The following is a 21,597-nucleotide window of genomic DNA, read 5'->3' on the forward strand; positions in this document are numbered from 1 at the left end:
TCCCATGCACGTCGATCAAAAGGGTCGAGTCAGCTCGGGCCTCTTGGCCGTTGGCTGGGGACGAATCGGAGTAAGGAGTGAATAGGACATCTTCGACCTCGATTTTGGCAACCACGTCAAACTCTGCCTGGTAGGTCGCCATATCTTCCTCGGTATCCTTCAGCTCGGAGGCCCAATCAACAACCTAATTATTAAGAATATCCCCAATGAACTCCTGGTTGCCGTGACATTGCTCCAGCTTTTTAAGGATCATAGTGGCCTCATCCATCTTCTTCTTGCGAGCCCGGTACTTGGCGATGACCTCCAGGTATTTGAACGAGGTCACCTTCCTGGCCGCGTAGACCGCCTTGTCCTTCTCCGCCTTGGCCGACCTCTTCAGCCGCGCTACCTCAACCTTCGCGTCATCGATAACCTTTTGCTTCGCCACCACTGACGAAGAGAGATCGACATTGGCTGCCTTCAACTCCTTATTCCGCTTCTTCTTGGCATAGTAGGCCCACGACCACCAGTTGACCTTCTCGAGCTTGTCCTAGACGTCGGTTTGAAGACGGCCATAGTCAAGCATGATGTCCTTCATCTTCTTCAAGAACTTGACGTGCTCGTCTTTCTTAGCCAGATCGCCCTCGAGGGACTCTCCTTCATGGAGGCCAATTCGGCCTAAAGGGATTTGGTCCCGGCCTGCACCTTGCTGAGCTTGAAGTAACTAACGAAGGCTTCAAGAGATCATCATTCGCACTCGTGACTTTAGATGAATGTTCTGGGTTGGATCATGAGTCCGACATGGTTTCTAACTAACAAAGTTTTCCGAGCTTAAATACAAACGCAAGGCACTAGAAGAACTAAGGAAAAACTCTAGACGGACTCGAAAGTTGTTTAAACGAAATCAAACAAAATAGGATTTACTAGAGAGAAAAAAGGGCACAATGATACATTAAAAAATGAAAAGTAAGAGAGACTTACTCGAGGTACTAGAATTTTGTGCCTTCGTCGTGGAATTCTTCCGATTCCACTCCTTGCTCTTGGATGGGCATCAAATGCAACGAAAAAACCCAAATTCCTTGTTGGTTATGAATCTCGTTGGCTATGGAGTCTCGGGTCCGATCAGGCCTGAAATCGATCGATTCTCCCGTTTAGAAGCTCTATTCTTGACGTCAAACGAACTCATCGGGCCGATTCCCGATACTCTGGAGGACTTGAAGAGCCTGCTGATTGTGGGGGCATTACTCGGCCCAAAAAAGAACATTGGGCCGCGCGGACCAATTTCAACAAGAAAATTCAATTAAAAATAAATCGATTATTTAATCCCCGTCGAAATAACCAAATAACGAAATTATTTGGGTTTGGTCCAAATATTCTTGCTAATCCAGGTCACTTCCACAATAAGCCTTGATGAAGTCGAAGTCAGAAAGATCTCGCCTGATGATTCAAAAAGTTGACCAGTTCGCCAAGCCATTTTAAATAAGGAAGCCACGTGGCGACAGACGAGGCGATGTAGGATGAAGTCGACTGTACATGTCTCCGAGGATTTAGCACTTCGTCCCAATAGAAATCTCTTCAACCCGAGGAGATTTGGAGAAGTTTTTCCCTTTTGTGAATCTCGAAATATCTAGCTTATTTGCTTTCACGAGATGGCTGATTGACTTCGTTTTCAGTCGAACTCTCTCGTTTGTACTTAAGTTCAATCAATAAATAAACATTTCATTCTCTTCGCTTGGTCATTTGACATATTCATTTAATTATTTTATTTGTTTCTTATAAGGCGTTTTTCCGGGATCCATATCAATAAATAAAAACAAACATATATTTATTTAATTTATGTTTTATTCGTTATTGTTAAGGCTCGGAAACGACATCAAGACTGATAATCAAGTTGGACTACAATTTGCTCTCCGGGGAAATACCAAAGTCTCTGTTTCGAATTCTGAGCCTAGAAGCACTGCTCTTGGGCTACAATGCTTTGAATGGCTCTGTCCTCGGGAATGTCGGGAACTCGAGCAATCTCGTGTTATCCGGCTCGGTTCCTTCCTCGATTGCAAACTGCGTTCAATTAGCCAAATTTCATATGGATGATAACAAGATAACAAGCTCTCCGATGTTTTGCCGGAAAGCATGGGAAGGCTTGAGAATCTCAAGCGAGGTACTTGGGAATCTTGAGAGGTTGAGTTTCTTGGATTTGTCTACAAACAGTTTTAGTGGAAGCATTCCTTTGAGCCTCGGAAATTGTACTAGGCTAATCGAATTTTCGGCGGCAGTGAACAGTTTAGTCGAGAACATTCCGGTCTCTTTTGAAAGACTAGGGATGCTCAAATTGCTCTATCTTGAGGAGAATCGTCTGACCGGAAAAATAGCCCCCGTGCTCGGGAACTGTGAGTCCTTGAGAGGATTGCGGCTTTACACATACCTACTCGAGGGGGGAATTCCCGAGGAGTTAAGGAATCTGGCGAAGCTGGGAGATCTCGAGCTGTTCGATAACCAGTTAGTGGCGAAATACCCCTCGGCGTCTAGAAGATTCCGCGCCTTTGGCATATCCTGGTATACAACAACACTCTATCTGGAAAGCTTCCCCTGGAGATCGCCGAGCTGAAGCAACTAAAAAATATCTCGCTGTTTAACAACCGGTTCTCCGGGACCTTGCCTCGGGACTTGGGGGCTAATTCCAGCTTGGTCCAGTTGGATTTCACCAACAACGAGTTCACCGGGGAAATCCCTTCGAATCTTTGCTCGGGAAAGAAGCCGAGGATCTGGAATTTGGGTCTCAATCAATTTTTCGGTGGCGTCCCTAAGGAAGTAGGAAGGTGCTCAACCCTCACATGGCTGATCCTGAAGCAAAATAACCTGACCGGGGCTTTTCCCGAGTTTTCGGAGAATCCGAATCTTCTGTACGTGAACGCAAAGATGAACTTATTATCGGGAGCGATCCCGTGGAGCCTAGGAAACTTAATTGACATCACCTACATCAATTTGTCCTGTAACAACTTGATCGGAACCATTCCGATAGAGTTGGGAAGGCTTGCGAATCACTAGTCCCTGATTCTCTCTCATAACAACCTGGTGAATCATTTTCCGTCCGAGCTTTCAAATTGCAAGAAGCTAGTTGTGTTTAATGTCGGCTTCAACGCATTAAACGGTTCGATCCCGTCGAGTTACAAGAACTGGACCGAATTATCCGAACTGATTCTGAGTGAGAACAAGCTCACCGGCGGTATTCCGTCGTTCCTGTCGTATTTTGGGAAACTCTCGGTGCTAGAACTCGGCGGGAATCCCTTGGGGGCAATGATTCCCCGCTCTATCGGAGCGCTTCGGAATCCTTTCTACATGTTGAATCTTAGCAACAACGGTTTAACCGGGGAGCTTCCTCGTGAAATAAGCGAGGCCATGCTTGAGCTTAGATCTCTCCCACAACAACCTGACCGGTAGTCTGAGAGCTCTCGAGCCGATTTCCATGTTGCTGTCCATGGATATCGCTCACGAAATTTCTCTGCTCGTCTCCGGCGTCTTTCATGGGGAACTCTGAGATCTGTCTCGGCAATAACCCGTTGAGCTCCTCGCCAAATTGCAGCCCCAACAAGGTTATGAAGTTGTGCAAAATAAGAGACGGCTTGAGCGGAACTGAGATCGCGAGGATATCCCTCAGATTGGTCACTTTTCGTTCTATTGGTGATACTTTTCTTCCTCCTGTCTTCGAGAAGGCCGGTGCAAAAAGCGTCGATACCCATATCCGCAGAGCAAGGTTGGTCGTCCTTCCCCAAAGAAGTAATGGAGGCCAAGGAAAATCTGAGCAATCGCCACATTATCAGCCACGGGGCCCATGGAACGGTCTACAGAGCCACGATTGGCCGCGGAGAGGTCTATGCCGTAAAGTAGACCATGAACAACGCTCACGCCAGCATGGTGCGAGAAATCGAGACGCTCGGGAAGATCAGGCACCAGAACGTTGTGGAGATCGAGGCCTTCTGGGTGAGGAAAGACAACGGGTTGATCTTGTATGAGTACATTGAGAACGAAAGCGTGTACGACGTGCTGCACGAGAAGAGTCATGCACCGGCGATGCAGTGGAGCGTCCGGTTCAACATAGCCCTTGGAAGTGCTCACGGGCTAGCCTGTCTCCATTTCGACTGCGACCCGTGTGTGGTTCACCGAGACATCAAGCCCAGCAATATTATTTTGGATTCCGATATGAAGCCACACATCTCTGATTTCGGCATCGCCAAGCTTCTGGATCCGAGTTTTCCTTCCACACTCTCCAGCAATGTCATCGGCACCATCGGATACAATGCCCCAGGTAATTACCCTCATTTATTTATTTACATGTTCATTGAATTAGATGTGGAGAGATGGGATTTCGGTTAGCTTAGATGAGCCTTAATCTTGAACTTTCAATTAAGATGTAGACATCCCTTCTAATTAGTTAAGCTTCTTCATTCAACCTGAAAAGCCTATTTTTTTTAAAATAAATTTTTTGGATAAGAAATCATATTTAACCTTTGTCATTTTAACAAAAAAAATGTTAAATATATATATATATATATATATATATATATAGTTATAAGTTCAATATTCAATTAAGATTAACCTTTGGTCGAAATCTCTTCTAAAACGGTTTACTTTAGTTAATCTTCTTTTTTAACACCCTAGAAGTTATATTTTAAAATAAAAAGATGAAATTTTCCGAATAAAAATCAACGAACCTTTTTCATTATAACTTAAATTTTCGGTTAGGATTAATCTTTGAATCGATTAAACCAGAAAATGTTTACACTTGAAGGTCAAAATGAGCCTTCCAGATTATATGTTTACTCAAATTGAAAATGTGAAGGTCAAATGAACCTGTCTAATTGAATGTTTACGTTTGACATCACAGAAAATGCATTTTTGACAACGCGGAGCACGGAATCCGATGTGTACAGTTATGGTGTTGTTTTGATGGAGCTGATAACGAGAAAGACGCCTTCAGAGAGCTATATGGTGAGATGGGTTAGAAGCAACATGGATATCGATGAGATTGTGGATCCTGGTTTGGCAACTGAGCTGTTGGATGTAAGCATTCGGGACCAAGTCGTTGATGTGCTTGAGGTTGCCTTGAGATGCACGGAAGAAGATCCCAAAGACAGACCCACCATGAGAGGTTCATCGACTCTTGGATCCTCATACTCACCAAACCCAACGTCAAGTTTCTGAGCTCTTAGTTAATCTCCACTAATATACTTTATTACTAAATTTATATGATGAGCACCGAGGGACTTGAGTTATTTTTGTTTGATGACCACCATGTTAAGCTTATCTCGGGCAAATATAACTTGGTAAATAAACTATTCTCAACCGTTTAAGTAAGACCAACACCACACTTTCTCAAATGTCCTTATTGTTGATTATTATGTTTTTTTTTTTTTTGTTTCTAGTGGAATATCAGATTATTTTGGACATTACATGATTAGATTGAAAAGAAGCAAAAGTTGCATTCAACTCTCAGATATTCCTAGGCATAAAGTTTGAACTGGGATGCTCTGTTCGTGCCTGAAGAAGTTATCAGGATCAACCTTGGTCTTCACTGTCACGAGCCTAACGAAGTTATCCTTGAAATAGCTGTTACCCCAACCGTTGGCCGAATCAAAGCAGGAGTTTTCGTGGTCGTTGACTCCAAGATCCAGATCTCTATAGTTGACGTACGCTTGCCTGGGGTTGGACGATACATAAGGAGCCATGTAATGGTACAACTCGTTGATCCAATCCAAGTGCTTTTGCTGGTTGCTCTCACCACCTTCCCAAGAAGTCGTGTACTGAACCATGAACATTACCCCTCTCCTGTGAGGATAGGGAGTCTGGGACCTGGAAATCCTGCTCATAGCTCCCCCAAACGGAGTCCACACCACAGATGGACTGTCTTCCTTCAACATCCTTGCCCACAAGCCTCCCAGAGCGGTCTCGGAGATCACCGACTTCACAAAGTCCGATTTGGACTTGAAATGCAATCTGAAAGAAGGTCTCTCCGACAGCATAACTCCGACCGGCGTTCCTCTCGGGTAGCCCACGAGGAAAAGCACAGACTCGATCCAGCTCGTTTCGATGCAATCTTTTTCCGTCAACCCCAGCTCGGGGAATTTCTTGCCCATGATAGCAAGGAGATTCTCAGCCCGACCGAGGAACATGGCCTCGTAATCGGTTGCCACGGTCCTTGTCGACTCTCCGTCGACGATGTTGGTCACCGACATCGTGACTCTCAAGAAGAGATCGTCCTCGAGCTTATGGGCGAGCTGTTGCCATTTCAGGAGCGCCTTTGTGGCGCCTTGCTCGAGGGTCTTGCGAACCCTGAAGACCGTCACGGTCTCCGGGACGGGAACGAGCTTGATCTTCCACCAAAGAATGACTCCGAAGCTGCCTCCACCGCCGCCTCTGATCGCCCAAAACAAGTCCTCTCCCATGGCTTCTCTGTCCAGAGTTCTGCCTTCAGCGTCGACTATCAGAGCGTCAACGACGTTGTCAGCCGCGAGGCCGTATTTCCTGAGCAGCGAACCATACGCTCCTCCGGTTATGTGACCTCCGACGCCGAGATCTGTCCCTATCCCCGCTGGAAAGCCGCGGGATTTGCTCTTCTGCGCGATGCTGTAGTAAACGTCTCCGATGGTGGCTCCGGCCTGAACCCACGCAGTGTTGTCGTTGATGTCAACATTGACTTGCCTTAGGTTGGTGAGGTCTAAGAGTAGGAATTGTGTTCTGTCTCGGGAGGCATAGGAGACGCCTTCGAAGTCGTGTCCGCCGCTGCGAACTCGGACCTGAAGTCCGAGCTCTCTGGCGCAGATCACTGAGGCTTCCACGTGAGAGTCGTGCAATGGCGTGAAGATGATGTTTGGTTGATGGACCGAGTGCGCCGAGAATCTGGGGTTCGCTGCGGTGGACTGAAGAACTGAGGCGTACGAAGAGTTATTTGGGGTGAAAAATGTGGTCACCACTGGGACTGCCAGTTTGGATTTCGCTGAGACGCATTGGATAAAGTCTTGTGTTGTTCCAACAGAAAGGGCTGACGAATATTGGAGAACAAGAACAGTGCATATGAGTTGCACTACTATGGAGCTCTTGGAAAACATGTCTGAATATATTTCTTAGTGTTTCTATATAGGAGTTTTGGTGTTATAAAGCAGTGGATTTCATACCGTATATATATATGCACGAGACAATGTTTTTGCATTAAAATAATATCATAAAAGATAACCACTCCCCTCACGTTTTATTATAAAAATAACAACCCATTTCAAATAGATAATGATCAGAATTAAAAATGGATAATGGCCCGCTCCTCAGCGTATTTCTTGGATCCATGTTTAATATCTGGGACTGGGATCCCATCTTATTCGACTTCATAGTTGAAGTTTGTTAGAGTGTACATCAATATCAATGTACAATTTTTTTTTTTAAAGAAACATCGGAACTTTATTAACTCAACACGGCAAAGCCGTAATACAAGAACAAACGAGTATAAAGAAGCCAAAACAAAAAACATGAACCCATAAAGACAAAAATTACAAAGCGCTAGATGAATCCTAGCCAAATCTGCTAAAGAGAAAGACTTGAACTCATTACAAGAAGAAAAGAGTCATCGGCAATGTACAATAAGTTTAGTTTATCTAATATTACATTTTAAACAAACGATATGCACCACCTGTAATCTATGATACTTAGTTTTGAGTTTATAGATTCATTTGTTTGTAAATTTATGAGTAAAATATCATTTAGTTTCAATTTCGATTCAGGTTGTCTGTTCGTACAAATCAAGAGCTGAAAAGAATAAAATATACATAACCGTGTTGGTGTTTGTTCGAGAGTAAGGACATTTGTAGCTCGTCCAACATTTTTGTAATGTATTATTTATTTTAAGTTGTTTATAGTTTTATCTGATACTTGTGGTCTTCATCAAACAAACTCGTAAAATCTGGAATCCTTTATCAACATCGTTAAATTTACAATAGCAAGAAGCTGATCCCAAATGTTCATGGTGTGAACCGTATATGAGCGTTAAAAAATTTCACAAGCGCGAGTGTGAAAATAACACTTGATTTCGGACACGCAGTCTCCAGAACTCCGAGTATCTGAGCAAGATTATTTCTAAATAATATAGTAAAAGAGAACAAGTAAATGAGAGTAATGAATGATAGGTAAGACTTCTGATGTAGGTTCTTTGGTGTGAAAAAGTGAATTATCCTAGTTTTATCGAGTTTCCATCTATTTATAGGGCTTTGAGTCGAATACGTGGGGTGATCAGTTCCACGTCCCAGGCAGTTATTGAGTAGTCGCTTCTAGAACGTGTGTAGTTTGTGGCTACTTTCTCGAGTGCTCAGAATAAACCTCCTCTATAGTAAGCGCACTACAACAAATACTGATGACAGCCGCGACAAAAGTCGTGGCTGGTGCCATGAAAGTCGTGGCTGGTGCCATGAAAGTCGTGGCTGTTGGTACTTAAGGCATGACAATCAGCCGTGACTAATCGTAGCTGATTTCGCCCACATTATTTTGCCCGGGTAGCAATTTGGTCGATTTGAGCGAGAAAGACGAAGTGGTGGTGGCGATTTGGTCGATTTGAGCGAGAGATGAAGACAATAGAGACGAAGTGGTGGTGCGCGTTCGGAGTGGTGGTGGTGATTGAACCCGGTTGGAGGGGTGGTATGGTTGTGAACGAGAGATTTAAGAGAGAGTGAGTTCGGATTTGTTTTTACCGACTGAGCAAATAGAAGAAAGCTTTTTATAATAGCGTTACCTAGATTAGCCACAACTAAACTTGTGGTTATTCTAAATTTTCCCAAATAAAAAGCGCCAGAATTGGTCCGCCCAAATTATAAGTCGAAATTAGCAATAACCACGACAAGTCGCGGCTGTAGCACTAAAAATCGTGGCTATCCCCGAGAAAAATAATTGTGGCTGTTGCCAGTATTTGTTGTAGTGACGGCCGAGTGCCTTTGTAGTGCTCGATATGTGGGTCGGCACCGGTGGTGTCGTTGACGCCTTCAGTGGGTGTTGACGAACTAGCCATCGATCTTCAACGCTACCCCGTCCTTCTAGAGCAAAACTATTTACATGCAAAAATGGTACATCAATTGTCTCGCGAAGAGCATTTGGTTTCGAGCCCGCAGTCCCGAGAGCTAGAAGTTTCTCTACAAGGTTATCTCGAAATTTAGACGAATCTAGTAAAAGAGAGCAAATAAATGAGAGTGCTGAATGATAGGTGAAACTTCTGGTGTACGCTATTTGGTGTGTAAACGTGTATTGTCCTATTTCTACCGAGTTTCCATCTATTTATAGGGCTTTGAATCGAGTACGTGGGGTGGTTAGTCATACTTTCTTGGCAGTTATTGAGTAACCGCTTCCAGAACATATTTAGTGGGTGGTTACTTCCTCGAATGCTCAGAATAACCTTCGATGTGTGCGTTTTACTTAACTTTTTATTTGTTTAAACGTGTTTTGTTTGTTTGACTAGTCTTTGACCTATCAGCTTATCTTTTCTCCGAAGTTGTGTTCGATATGGTTCGTTCTTATGTTATGAAAACATCGTTCCTTAAACTTAATGAGCTATCGGACTTATTTGACTCGGGTTCGGTGCTGAATTCTTTATGTTCTCGGAGCATCCGAGTTTTTGTTTGGACTATGGAAATTATATGAGTAATAATAATATAGTTTTAAGACAGCGATAATATGGATATCTATAAATCTTTTTCTTGATATGTGTGGGTTGCACTTGCATGGTATATATTTTTTTTACTATAGTTTATCATTTTCTCCTAATAACTAGGGATCTGCCACATGTGTATGTTGACATCTTTTGACTGGCCGCGGCGTAATTTGTTGATCGATATTAATGAGAAGGTAATGAGGATATCTTTACTATAGCTTATCAGTTTCTCCAAGAGAAATTTCATTTTATAGACCTACAAGTTAACAAAATATCGGGATTAGACCTCACACTTTAAAAATATCTAAAATGGACTTTTGTCCCAATTTCGGACATAAATAACCTTTTGAACAAATACACTCATTTCACTTGAGATATCTTCTCAATCTTTCGTTTGATCTTTCACGGTCGATTCCGACGAGATATAACTAAATTCAATGAGATATGAAGGAATCCGACGAGCTATGATAACATAGAATGACAAAATTTCACGTGAATTTGACTTTTTCCGCTTATAATGTCCAGAAAATATATGAATTTTATCGTATAGCATCGTACATTATCGATGCCGTACGATGAGATACGATACATTATAATTATAATGTACGATAAAATTCATATAAATTATAATGTACATTATAATTATAACAAACGATGTCGTACGATGTCGTGCGATACCGTACGATGATATACGATACATTATAATTATAATGTACGATAAAATTCATGCACGTTATAATGTACATTATAATTATAACGTAAGATGTCGTACGATGAGATACGATACATTATAATTATAATGTACGATAAAATTCATACAAATTATAATGTACATTACATTATAATTATAATGTACGATAAAATTCTTACAAATTATAATGTACATTATAATACGTACGATGTCGTACGATGCCGTACGATAATGTACGATGCTATACGATAAAATTCATACATTTTGGACATTTTACGCGGAAAAAATCCAATTCACGTAAAATTTTGTCATTTTATGTTATCATAGGTCGTCGGATTCCCTCGTATCTCATTGAATTTAGTTATATCTCGTCGGAATCGAGCATGAAAGGCCGAAATAGGGATTGAAAAGATAGAAAGTGAAAGTGAAATGAGTGTATTTATTCAAAAGGGTATTTGTGTCCGAAATTGGGACAAAAGTCAATTTTTAGATATTTTTAAAGTGTGATGTTTAATCCCGATATTTTGTTAACTTTTAGGTCTATAAAATGAAAATTTTCCTCTCCAAATAACTAGGGATCTGCCACATGTGTATGTTGATATCTTTTGACTGGCCGGGGCGTAATTTGTGGATCGATATTAATGAGAAGGTAACGAGGCAACTAAAATTATTACAAAAAGATTAAGTACTGACCTCAATTTCCTTTTATATATTACACAGATCTTAATGTTATTTGAGAAGGTTAGAAGACAGCATATCGGTTTTGTAGATATGTATGCTGGTGTAAACTAATCTTCTATGTCATTCCCAAGCGCAAAAAAAGCTATAAAAAATTACTGAGAAAAGCCACGTAATTCCTCTTATCTATATCTACATCTAAAACTTTATAATAAATAAACATAATACGAAAATCTATTTGAAACTAATTGATTAATAAAATCTAGATTAAAAAAAATTAACAAAATAGTCAAAATTATGTTGTCAATTTATTTTTTCTATCAAGGTGATTAAATATTTTGAAAATTATTATGTAAGCAATTTACCACTTTCAAACAAATTATTAGTGTAAAAAATATTATTGAAACATACTAAATAAATAAATAAATAAAAGTGTCACAAGATTGTAAACCTTGTTCTGTTAGTCCAACGAACAATAACTGTAAATCGGTCAAGTTTTTCCTGAAGCGGAAGCTTTTATTGAGCTTCACCACCACTTAGCCCATCGGAAACCCGTTGCCGGGCATGCATCTCTGCGATATTGGGTGTTCTAGAAATATGGCCAAAAACAAATCTCATTTTTTAGTTTTCGTCAATGTTTGCCAAACTTAAGGAATATAGCCAAACGGACTGATAAGCAAAAAAAAAAAAAAACAGTCTGTATATCTATTAACAAATTCGTCAATTTCTCTCTCCTATTTATTCTCCTACACTTTTTTTTCTTCATAAAAACTTCAAAAACCATATCTACCTCATATGAACTCGAAATTGAGTGATTCCAAATCCTACAGATTCGTGACGCCGAGATCTTCAAAAATAGATCCATTGTGTTTGATGAAAAATCATGCTTAATGTCATAGATATAGAAAAATCACGTTACTGCCTTAGACTTGGAAATAACTGAAATTTTTCGAAAATCATCTGGAAATAAATAGAAACGTAAACATGATGCATTAAACTTGATTTTTCATCAAACACAATGGTCTATTTTTGAAGATCTCGGTGCCACGAATCTGTAGGATTTGGAATCACTCAATTTCGAGTTCGTATGAGATAGATATGGATTTTTGAAGTTTTGATGCAAAAAAAAAAATGTTTGAAAAAAAGTAGGAGAAAGAAAGTGACGATTTAAAAAAACAAGAGAGAGAAAATGATGAATCTAGAAAAAAAATGTTATATTTATTTAAGGAAAAATATGAAATTTTAAGACATTACCTCTAGTACCACCTAATATAATTGGCTATTTTTCTAAAACTCTCCGAACGTGGGCTAAATCACAAACCTTGAGTTTAATGTGGCCTAGTTACTTACAAAATTCTAAAAAAAAGTGTCACAAGATTGTAAGCCTTGTTCTGTTAGTCCAACGAACAATAATTGTAAATCGGTCAAGTTTTTCCTGAACCGGAAGCTTTTATTGAGCTTCACCACTACTTAGCCCATCGAAAACCTGTTGCCGGGCATGCATCTCTGCGATATTGGGCCCAGGGACTTTCTTGGGCCCGATTCCCGAATGAATCGTGGCCCACTCCCTTCGACCTTATGGCTTGGTGTATAACGAATCCAAATTTAGTTTATAAATACTGTTGTCGCACGAAAATGAACAACGATTTCAAGCTTCGGGCGATTCGATCCAAGGCTAGACCAAGTGGCCGCACTCAAGCCAAGGTGTGAACTCGAAAGTCTCGAGTTGAGGTTTCCTCCAGCCGGAGGTGTTCTGTGAGGAGAGAAAGGGTGAATAGGGGGAGTGACTGTGCTTTTTGTATAAGCTGCCTATGTAGCCGTGTTCAGGATTAGGTTAGAACGTTGTTTCAAGGTGTATGTAACGCTGTATGAGGCTCGGAGCCTGGATGGTGTGCTCGACAGAGGAGACGGAGCGCGGAGGAATCCTCGGCGACGTCTCAGTACCCTAGGATCGAGTGACCCGAGAGAGAATGTATGTTTTCTCTCTTTTGGAGACGTAGGAGATTCTCAGTGGAGAATTCCAGGCGCGTTTGAACGCGTAGGGGATTTTCAGTCGAAAATCGTGGACATGGCGGGTGTGTTGGACACATAGGCGATTTTTGTTGGAATAGATCTAGGATTAAGAAAAAATTGTTGGAATAGATCTAGCATTAAGAAAACTTTAATGCTTCTTCAAGCGGCGGAATTTAAAAATTTCTTTAAACAAGTAAAAACGATTTTTACTAACCTAGACAAAGAGCAATCACATGTTATTTTAAATTAAAACTATTGAAGAGCAATTACTCGTCTACTAACCTTTACGTAGCTTGATCGTTGAGAAGCTTGTGGTGGTTGAATCGCTCTTCTCCCCACGTAGCTCGCCTTTCTTCGTTCTTCGGGAATTCGAGTAACCACGAAAGTTTCTATCACATGAATCACTCGAGAGAAGAAGGATTTAGTGTGTGGACAGTTTTAAACATGACGACTCAAGAACAAGTCTTAGAGTCGAAGAGTTAAAATAAAACGCTAGGTCAAATGTGGACCTAGGTGCCAAAAAAACGAAAAAGGAATTCTAGAGAGAGAGAGGGGGGGGGGGGGGGGGGGGGGGGGGGGGGGGGCACAAGAAAGAGAGAGAGTGTCTCAATCTCAAACTTGTGTGTTGTGAGTTGTGAATGAGGTGGGGTATTTATAGGAGGATGATTACCTTCAAAAGGTAGTTTCCTCTTTTCTATAGAATATCACATATTCATGAGCAAATATTTGCTTCCCCTTCCTCATTTCACACGTCCAATGCATGCTTCTAGAAGGCCTTGGATTTGTTCATCTTTTGCTTGTCCCTTGGTTGGCCACCCATTTCATTCCTTGTAGAGGAAATTAGTTTCCTCTTTCTCTTTTGGCAAGTATCTTCATACATCAATGCGCAAAGTAAGTCTCTTATTCTCTGTCTGTTGGACGGTTTCTTAGGGCTTCTAGAACATGTTTCTAGATGTCTTACTTGTTCATGACAACATAAGAAAAATCCATTAAGAATTTTCACATAAAATCCATGAAATGAAATTCAAACCACAAGGCCCAATATTTCTCAATATGGCCAAGTGTTTTAATTCAATTATCATCATATGACAATGTCAAAAAACTTATTTATTGACATTCATACCATCCCATGTCCAAAAGGACAAAATACCCTTTAGACAATTTTTGTAAAACTTGTCTAGTTCTTGTTTTGACTTAACTTCTAGTTTAACTAATCCTACTCGAAATGACTTTTGACAGTGACCTCATGGATCCAAATGAACAAAGCTTGAGCTAACATACTTGGACTCAAAAGTTCACAAACCTTTTCCAAGTTTAGCTTAATGTCAACTGACTCCACTAAAGAGTTGACACTGAGAATCTCTCGGTTCAAATGAATTTATTTTCTACTCAAGAATTCAACTTAATTATGATGACTGGATCCATTGAATATTATCTATGTTTAATCTTCATAATATCATCAGCTAGATGATTTACAAAATTACCATTTTACCCTTCTAGCTGTTATTTCTTCAACTCCTTTGCCGCTTGTGAATAAGTTAGAAACAATGTATTAAGGAGGAGCTAACAAGTCACATTGATTCATCCAAAAGAGTCATGACTCAATTTGGTCGCTGACCAGTTCATTTATTCACATTCCAAGGAACAAAGCATGAGGTGATATACATTGCATTTCAGCAATCTTGTACATGAATTCCATATCTATGAGATCTTCACAAAGTTACTCATGAAATCTTCATAACTTAGTACTTCACCAATAGGTCCTTTATATATCACATAGTGAATCTAGAACTCTGACTTTCTCAAATGATTATACGTAAGCTATGAAATGGCATGTCCCATTTCAGGATTGAGGTAAGCATGATGCAATTCATACGTAGTGACTTCGAGACATATGAGATTAAATAGTTTGTTCTTATTTTGTCTCTAGAAGTGCACTGGTCAATTCAGTAGCTTCAGAAGATACCTAGAAGAACTATAGAGTCTCCAACTCTCAATGTCCCATAACCAGACATCATAGATTCTCCTAACAATCATACTGGGATCAATAGCCCTTTGACCCTTAGATTGCGAATATACTGTTTTAAGAAACCATGAAGAGTTTGTTCATGAAAATCTATATTTGACTCTTCATTTGTTGTTAGGTTTGATTAAGGACTAAAGACTATAGTTTATCATAAAGCATCAAACAGACAAAGAATAATGAATGAACGTTTCAACTTTCTTTAATGATTCAGCATTTACAAGCACGAGTCTTCGTGAGACTATATTACATCAAATGTACATAAATAAAGAAAGACTACCATTCTTCTGGTGGGCACCATTGACAACACAAATTATCGCTTCTAGCAAGTGACGAAAAATAAAAATTTCTTTAAAAACTCGTAAAACGTTTTTACTACCTAGACAAAGTGCATGAGCGTATAATTTAAAATTTTAAAACTACTTTGAGTTTTCACTCGGTACCAACCTTGAATGGAGCTTGAGTGTTGAGAAGCCTTAGGAAGGTTGAATCGCTCGTCTCCCAACTTAGCTCGCCTCCCACTAGTCTTCTTGAACTTGTGAGTAACCACAAACGTTTCTACCGCTAGAGTCTTTCGAGTATGGTTAGGATTTAGTGTGTGGGCACTTTTAAACACTATGACTCAAGAACTTGTCTTGGAGCCAAAGAGCTAAAACAAAACACTAGGTCTAATGAGGGCCTAGGTGCCAAAACAAAAGAACAAGAAGAGAGATAGAGAAAGAGAGAGGGGCGGCAACTATTCTTGAGAGAGAGGTTCTCAATCTCCAAAATTGTGTGTTGTTAATTGTGAATGAGGTGGGGGTATTTATAGGAGGAGAGATTACCTTGAAAATGTAATTTCCTCTTTTCCATTGAATATCACATATTCATGAGTAAATCCTAGTTTCCTCTTTTACCTCATGGTCGTCCAACATATGCCATCAAGGCACTTGGATTTGTTTCCTCATTTGTTTCGCCTCTCTCTTGGCCGCCGACTTTCATTCCTCATGGACATATGCCGACTTACTCTCATATTCATTTATAATTATGGATCGCCATCAATTGTGCGGGAGAGAGTGTTCCATATTTGTTTGCACCATATTGACAGAGGATTGACCATGGTGTGTATTTTCTTTTGATCCTTCAATGATCTCTCCGAAGGGTGTGTGAAAGAGAGATATGGATCTCCAGAATATGGGGTTCTTAAAGTGCAAATCACTGGGAGATAGAGGAGAGACACTTGCGTGACTGAGTCTAGGAGTTTGGAAACTTGCACCTCTATTTATTATAAAAAAATGATAAACATCAACGGTCAGCGGGGACCACATGCTCTCTCATATCAGCAGACCACTTATGTGGGAAAGCTGTGGGATCCACTGACATGCGGGGCCCACATGCTCTCTCACATCAGCGGTATAAGCTCTCATTTATTATGGTCAATGACTTTCTACCATCTGACACACGACCCCAAGACTAGGTGTTTTATCACTAAATTGAGTTACCACTTCTATGAGTCTTTTGTTGCTTTACTCGTGCTTTATTGATTACTGGTTTCATATTCTATCATAAAATAGTAGTTTTTTCAACTTGGTCCGTAAGGGTTGAACAACTATCACATTAACATTTAGTAATTTTATAATAAATTAACGATCTAACTTGAAGAAGGCCAAATAGAGCGAGGTAGCACGGCCAGAAGCGAGGTTAGAGGCAATAATTAGAGGCGAGGTTGGAGGCGAAAAAGATGGAGTGAAGGAGAGAGAGGGCTCCGGCGTGGAAGAGAGATATGGCATGGTGGCGGCGGAGGGAGAGGGTGAGGGAGAAGGAGAGCGAGAGTAGGATACTAAGAAAAGAAAAACATAAAAATAATGTTCTTTCTAATTTGGAACCCCAAAACAAAATAAAAAAAAAGGTTTTACTCGGGCTAAAAATACAGCTGTTGTCCAAAACCTCGTATAAATTTAATTTTTTTTATTCTCAACAACTCCGTCTTACAAACCAAATCATTACAAGGAGTGTTAGTATTGCCGCAGTGACTATACATAAAAATATCCTTCGTCCCTGACTTTAACCCTTGAAGTTTGCACAACAGAATACTATTCTGTCGTGCAAACTCCAAAGACTTTTATAACATTTCATGACTCGCTGCGGCGAGCCACATCTCGCCGCGGTTAATTTGAACTATTTTGGCCGATCTCTAGGACGGTGGATTACATATACATATATATATATATATATATATATATATATATATATATATATAATGTGTATATGTATAAATTCAAATTAAATTGAGGACATTGCAATTGATCTTATCATAAAAGCACGTTATTATTATAACATCGTAGGGTCAGTTAGTGCATGCTTTGCCTTTTGAGTTAACTATATACGTGCGTAAGCAAATTTCATGGGGCTGAGATTTTCTGCTACTTCAAAAATAAAAAAATTGCAGCCTTCAACAAAAAAAAAAATTGCACGCCATATCTTTTAATATACTAATTATATATTAATGCCTATTGCTAGTTAGTGTTTAAACAAAATTGCACACCATATGCATATGGATACGTTTACTGGTGGTCAATTCCTAAATCTTTATTTTGATGCCATATTGAAAAAACTTTTCTTACGTTAATGGCTTGGATTATCAAAGTTTAAACGTATACCACAGTATTATATGTTATTTTTTTAAATAGCACAAGGCTATGAGAACATGAACTTATTTGCGCTCACACAGAGAGAGAGAGAGAGAGAGAGAGAGAGAGAGAGAGAGAGAGAGAGAGAGAGAGAGAGAGAGAGAGAGAGAGAGAGAGAGAGAGATTATTTACTATTTAATGAATAATAATATAAATAAAAAGCATGCGTTATATGAATGATATATCTAATCATTTTAAATATTTAGGGATCTATAGAATATAAAATTATGCTTACATATGTATCAGCTACAAAAATTAGTTTCATTTCGTATGTACATATAAAAATAAATGTACTTTTAGGGATTTAAAAATCCTAACAACTACCACTTAAACAGAGTTGTATATATATACACATATATTGGACAAGTAAAACACAGTCATGTTTCACTATTAATTATATTTTAGCAAAATGGTCAAGCTTTCCTATATTATTTATTTTTCTTTCTCTCATATACTACAAAAGAATTAATATACTACAATATATATTTATCTTCCTCCTTCTCCCGACAAAGAAAAAGAGAAAAGTATGAAAATAAAGATAATGCGCAAAGGGTGGAAATTGAAGATCGATCAGATTATTACTTAAAAAGTGTGAAGAAGAACGATATAATTAAGCAATATAAAATGAAAAAAATGTCCATTAATCACACCATTTTCATCGCTATGATGCAGTTGGAATGAAACATTACAAACATGTCACGTTCATGCTACGAAAGTTATATATGCGCGGAGAGAGGATATATAGATTACGAAGATATATACATAAATTATTTGCATTATTGCATAATGTTAATATGTTAATACGACAATACCTACCAAAACGATATGATATAAAAATATAAGAAAGAACTAAGTGGGAATGTCACCAAAGAGACATTAGAATATAAAATTAGGGATTGGTTAGTTCATGGTTTTGCACGATTTCCCAATAATTGAACCATTATAATCCCTAAAAGGTCTTGTTATTTTTTAATTTAGTATTATTTAGTGCATCTCTCTCTCTCATAGAATTTGTATCCGCCTGATATTGACATAAATAAATATCTTACGTGCATCTTCGATGCTATTCATGCAATTAGTTTATTTACGTAACTACTACCACAATTACTTCATGAATATTTGATTATAATGCACGTTTGAATGGGATGTACGAATTTTATACTTTATAATCTATTAATGCACTCATATATCTTTCAGTTACCGTTTATAAATGAATGGGGCCAAATGTTAATGCTATATCGGTCATCACATCACAGTTATTGTGAACACAGATCAAATATTATTCCACAAGGCCAAATATATTATGAAGATTTCATTTCATGTTAATAAATAAAGTAACGGTGCGAATTTGGAGGCTCAGTTAGTGGGAAGAGACGAGATGTTTTGATCACTAATGACTTTATTTCATTTTCAGATCAGCATAATAAATGTATATTTGATTAATGGATAAATAATAAATATTATTTCTTTATATCAAATATTATATTCCATGAGACATTGATGCATGTTTTGTATTCTTTTATGAGATTTCTAAGTAACTAGCCTCTTGTTAAGGGGAACATTAAAATATTAGCCTAACTATCTGCTTATTTAAGAGAATAGCCAATTTTATTTTATATTCCAAAATTACCCTTATTTTCTCTTCTATCTCAAACCCAAACCACACACCAGAGATTTACATCCTCGGGCTCCTTGTAGCGCTGATCACAGCCCTCGCCGAGTCGCCGGATCTCCACCGGAATCTCGTTCCCGAGCACGACCTTGTACATGATTCCCAGCCCGCTCTTCCCAAGCACGTACTCCGAAGCTCGCAGAAGCTCGTCCAGCTCGAAAGTGGAGCCTCTGTTGATGGCCACCAGATCCCCCGTCTCCGGCTTCTCCTCCGGAGGCCGAATCCGCCGGAGGTCCGATCGTCGATGTCCACCAGATCTCGGAATCGCTCCAAGAGGACGAGTCTGGTCTCCTTCGTCCCATCGACAACAAAGCCCTGTACCACTCCCAGTATCGCCGTCGCCTCCGAACCGCGAGCTCCGTTCGAATCCAGAAAGGCCTCATTCGCTACCTCTTCATCGTCATCGATCTCTCCAAGGTTACTTTCGACGCTTGCTCTTCCTCGTTCTCATTTCAGGATAAACCTTAGTTTTTTTAAAGTTCGAGTCTGTGATTTGGAATTTATCTTAATTCTATCCAGAATTCGATTAGGCAGCTACGGAGATGGATTTCCGGCTTAGCCGGAGAGCCGTGGTGGCGAAGCACGCCGAGGCTTTCATCAGACTTATGGTTAATTTGTCCTGGCGGAGCCGAGACTTTCATCAGACTTATGGTTACTTTCGACACTTGCTCTTCCTCGTTCTCATTTCAGGATAAACCATAGTTTTTTTTAGTTCGAGTCTGTGATTTGGAATTTATCTTAATTCTATCCAAAATTCGATTAGGCAGCTACAGAGATGGATTTCCGGCCTAGCCGAAGAGCCGTCTCGGCGAAGCACGCCGAAGCTTTCATCAGAGAGTTCTTCGATCAGAATCCGCTGAGCCAAGTCGGGATAGTGACGATCAGAGACGGAGTGGCTCATTCCCTGACCGATCTCGGCGGGAGCCCCGAGTCTCACGTGAGAGCTCTCACCGGAGGTTCTGGCGAACACACTTCTAACACACTTATTTTATGGTTAATTTGTTAGATTAACTAGAAAATGTGCTAGCAATTTTGTTGAAAGTGTTTGTCCTGTAATTTTCTAACAAATATGTATAAATCGGATTTACTGTTATATTTACCATAGAAGCGAATGATTTACTCAATGACTAATATGATTTACTTAATGATTAATATGATTTACTTAATGATTAATATGATTTACTGTCGGATTTACTGTCCTCGATTGTTCATGGAAATAATTAGTAAATCGTATTTACTGCTAGATTAACTAGTTTTAATCTCTGATGTGAAAATGAAAGAGAAGAGCGATATAACAGTAAATCGGATTTACTGTTATATTTACCATAGAAACGAATGATTTACTCAATGGTTAATATGATTTACTGTCGGATTTTTAGTCCTCGATTGTTCACGGAAATAATTAGTAAATCGTATTTACTGTTAGATTAACTAGTCATATTTACCATAGAAACGAATGATTTACTCAATGGTTAATATGATTTACTGTCGGATTGTTAGTCCTCGATTGTTCACGGAAATAATTAGTAAATCGTATTTACTGTTAGATTAACTAGTCCTCATCTCTGATACTTTTCCTGTTAGATTAACTACAAAATGTTACGGTAAATAAAATTTACTTTTGTTCTTGTTACGGTAAATAATATTTATTGTTGTTCTTATTACGGTAAATAAAATTTATTGTTTTCTTGTTACGGTAAATAATATTTACTATTGTTCTTGTTACGGTAAATAAGATTTACTATTATTCTTGTTACGACAAATAAGATTTAATATAATTTTTGTTATTGTTAATTAGATTTACTAATTTTTTTGTTATAGATGATATTATTTACTATGATAGTTAATAATATTAACCTAAGGGTATAATTGGAATATTGGAATGTTGTCATGATAAATTGGCTATTTTCCTAAATATGTTAATAGTTTGGCTATAATTTTAAAGTAGGGGTGTCATTTTGGCTAGTTTTGATCTCCCACTCCGTTGATTTAAGATCTGTGTTTTATATATGAATTCAGCTACGATTATTTAATTTCATTTAATCGTTTTATAAACAATAATTTTAACTCAGTTATGTGACAAAAATAACAATTTCAAAGAAAAAAAAAATCAAGGGTGTATAAGAAAATATTTTTCGGAGGAAGGAAAAATATGAAAAAAAAATCATATAATTTTAAACTAAATAAAAAATTAGA

At 39.0% G+C, this 21,597-nt stretch overlaps 3 pseudogenes; 2 read left to right on the forward strand and 1 right to left on the reverse strand.

Moving 5' to 3' along the window:
* The first annotated feature begins 1,067 nt into the window (after positions 1–1,067).
* On the forward strand, positions 1,068–5,222 carry LOC149384882 (uncharacterized; annotated as a pseudogene).
* Positions 5,223–5,345: 123 nt separating this feature from the next.
* LOC149384883 (monolignol oxidoreductase AtBBE-like 15 pseudogene) lies at positions 5,346–7,121 on the reverse strand (annotated as a pseudogene).
* Positions 7,122–8,371: 1,250 nt separating this feature from the next.
* On the forward strand, positions 8,372–20,423 carry LOC149384884 (general transcription factor IIH subunit 2 pseudogene; annotated as a pseudogene).
* The last annotated feature ends 1,174 nt before the right edge of the window (positions 20,424–21,597 follow it).

Source organism: Urtica dioica, chromosome 9, assembly GCF_054948205.1.
Source record: "Urtica dioica subsp. dioica isolate 48M chromosome 9, U.dioica_male_clone48M_v1_H2, whole genome shotgun sequence".
NCBI lineage: Eukaryota > Viridiplantae > Streptophyta > Magnoliopsida > Rosales > Urticaceae > Urtica > Urtica dioica.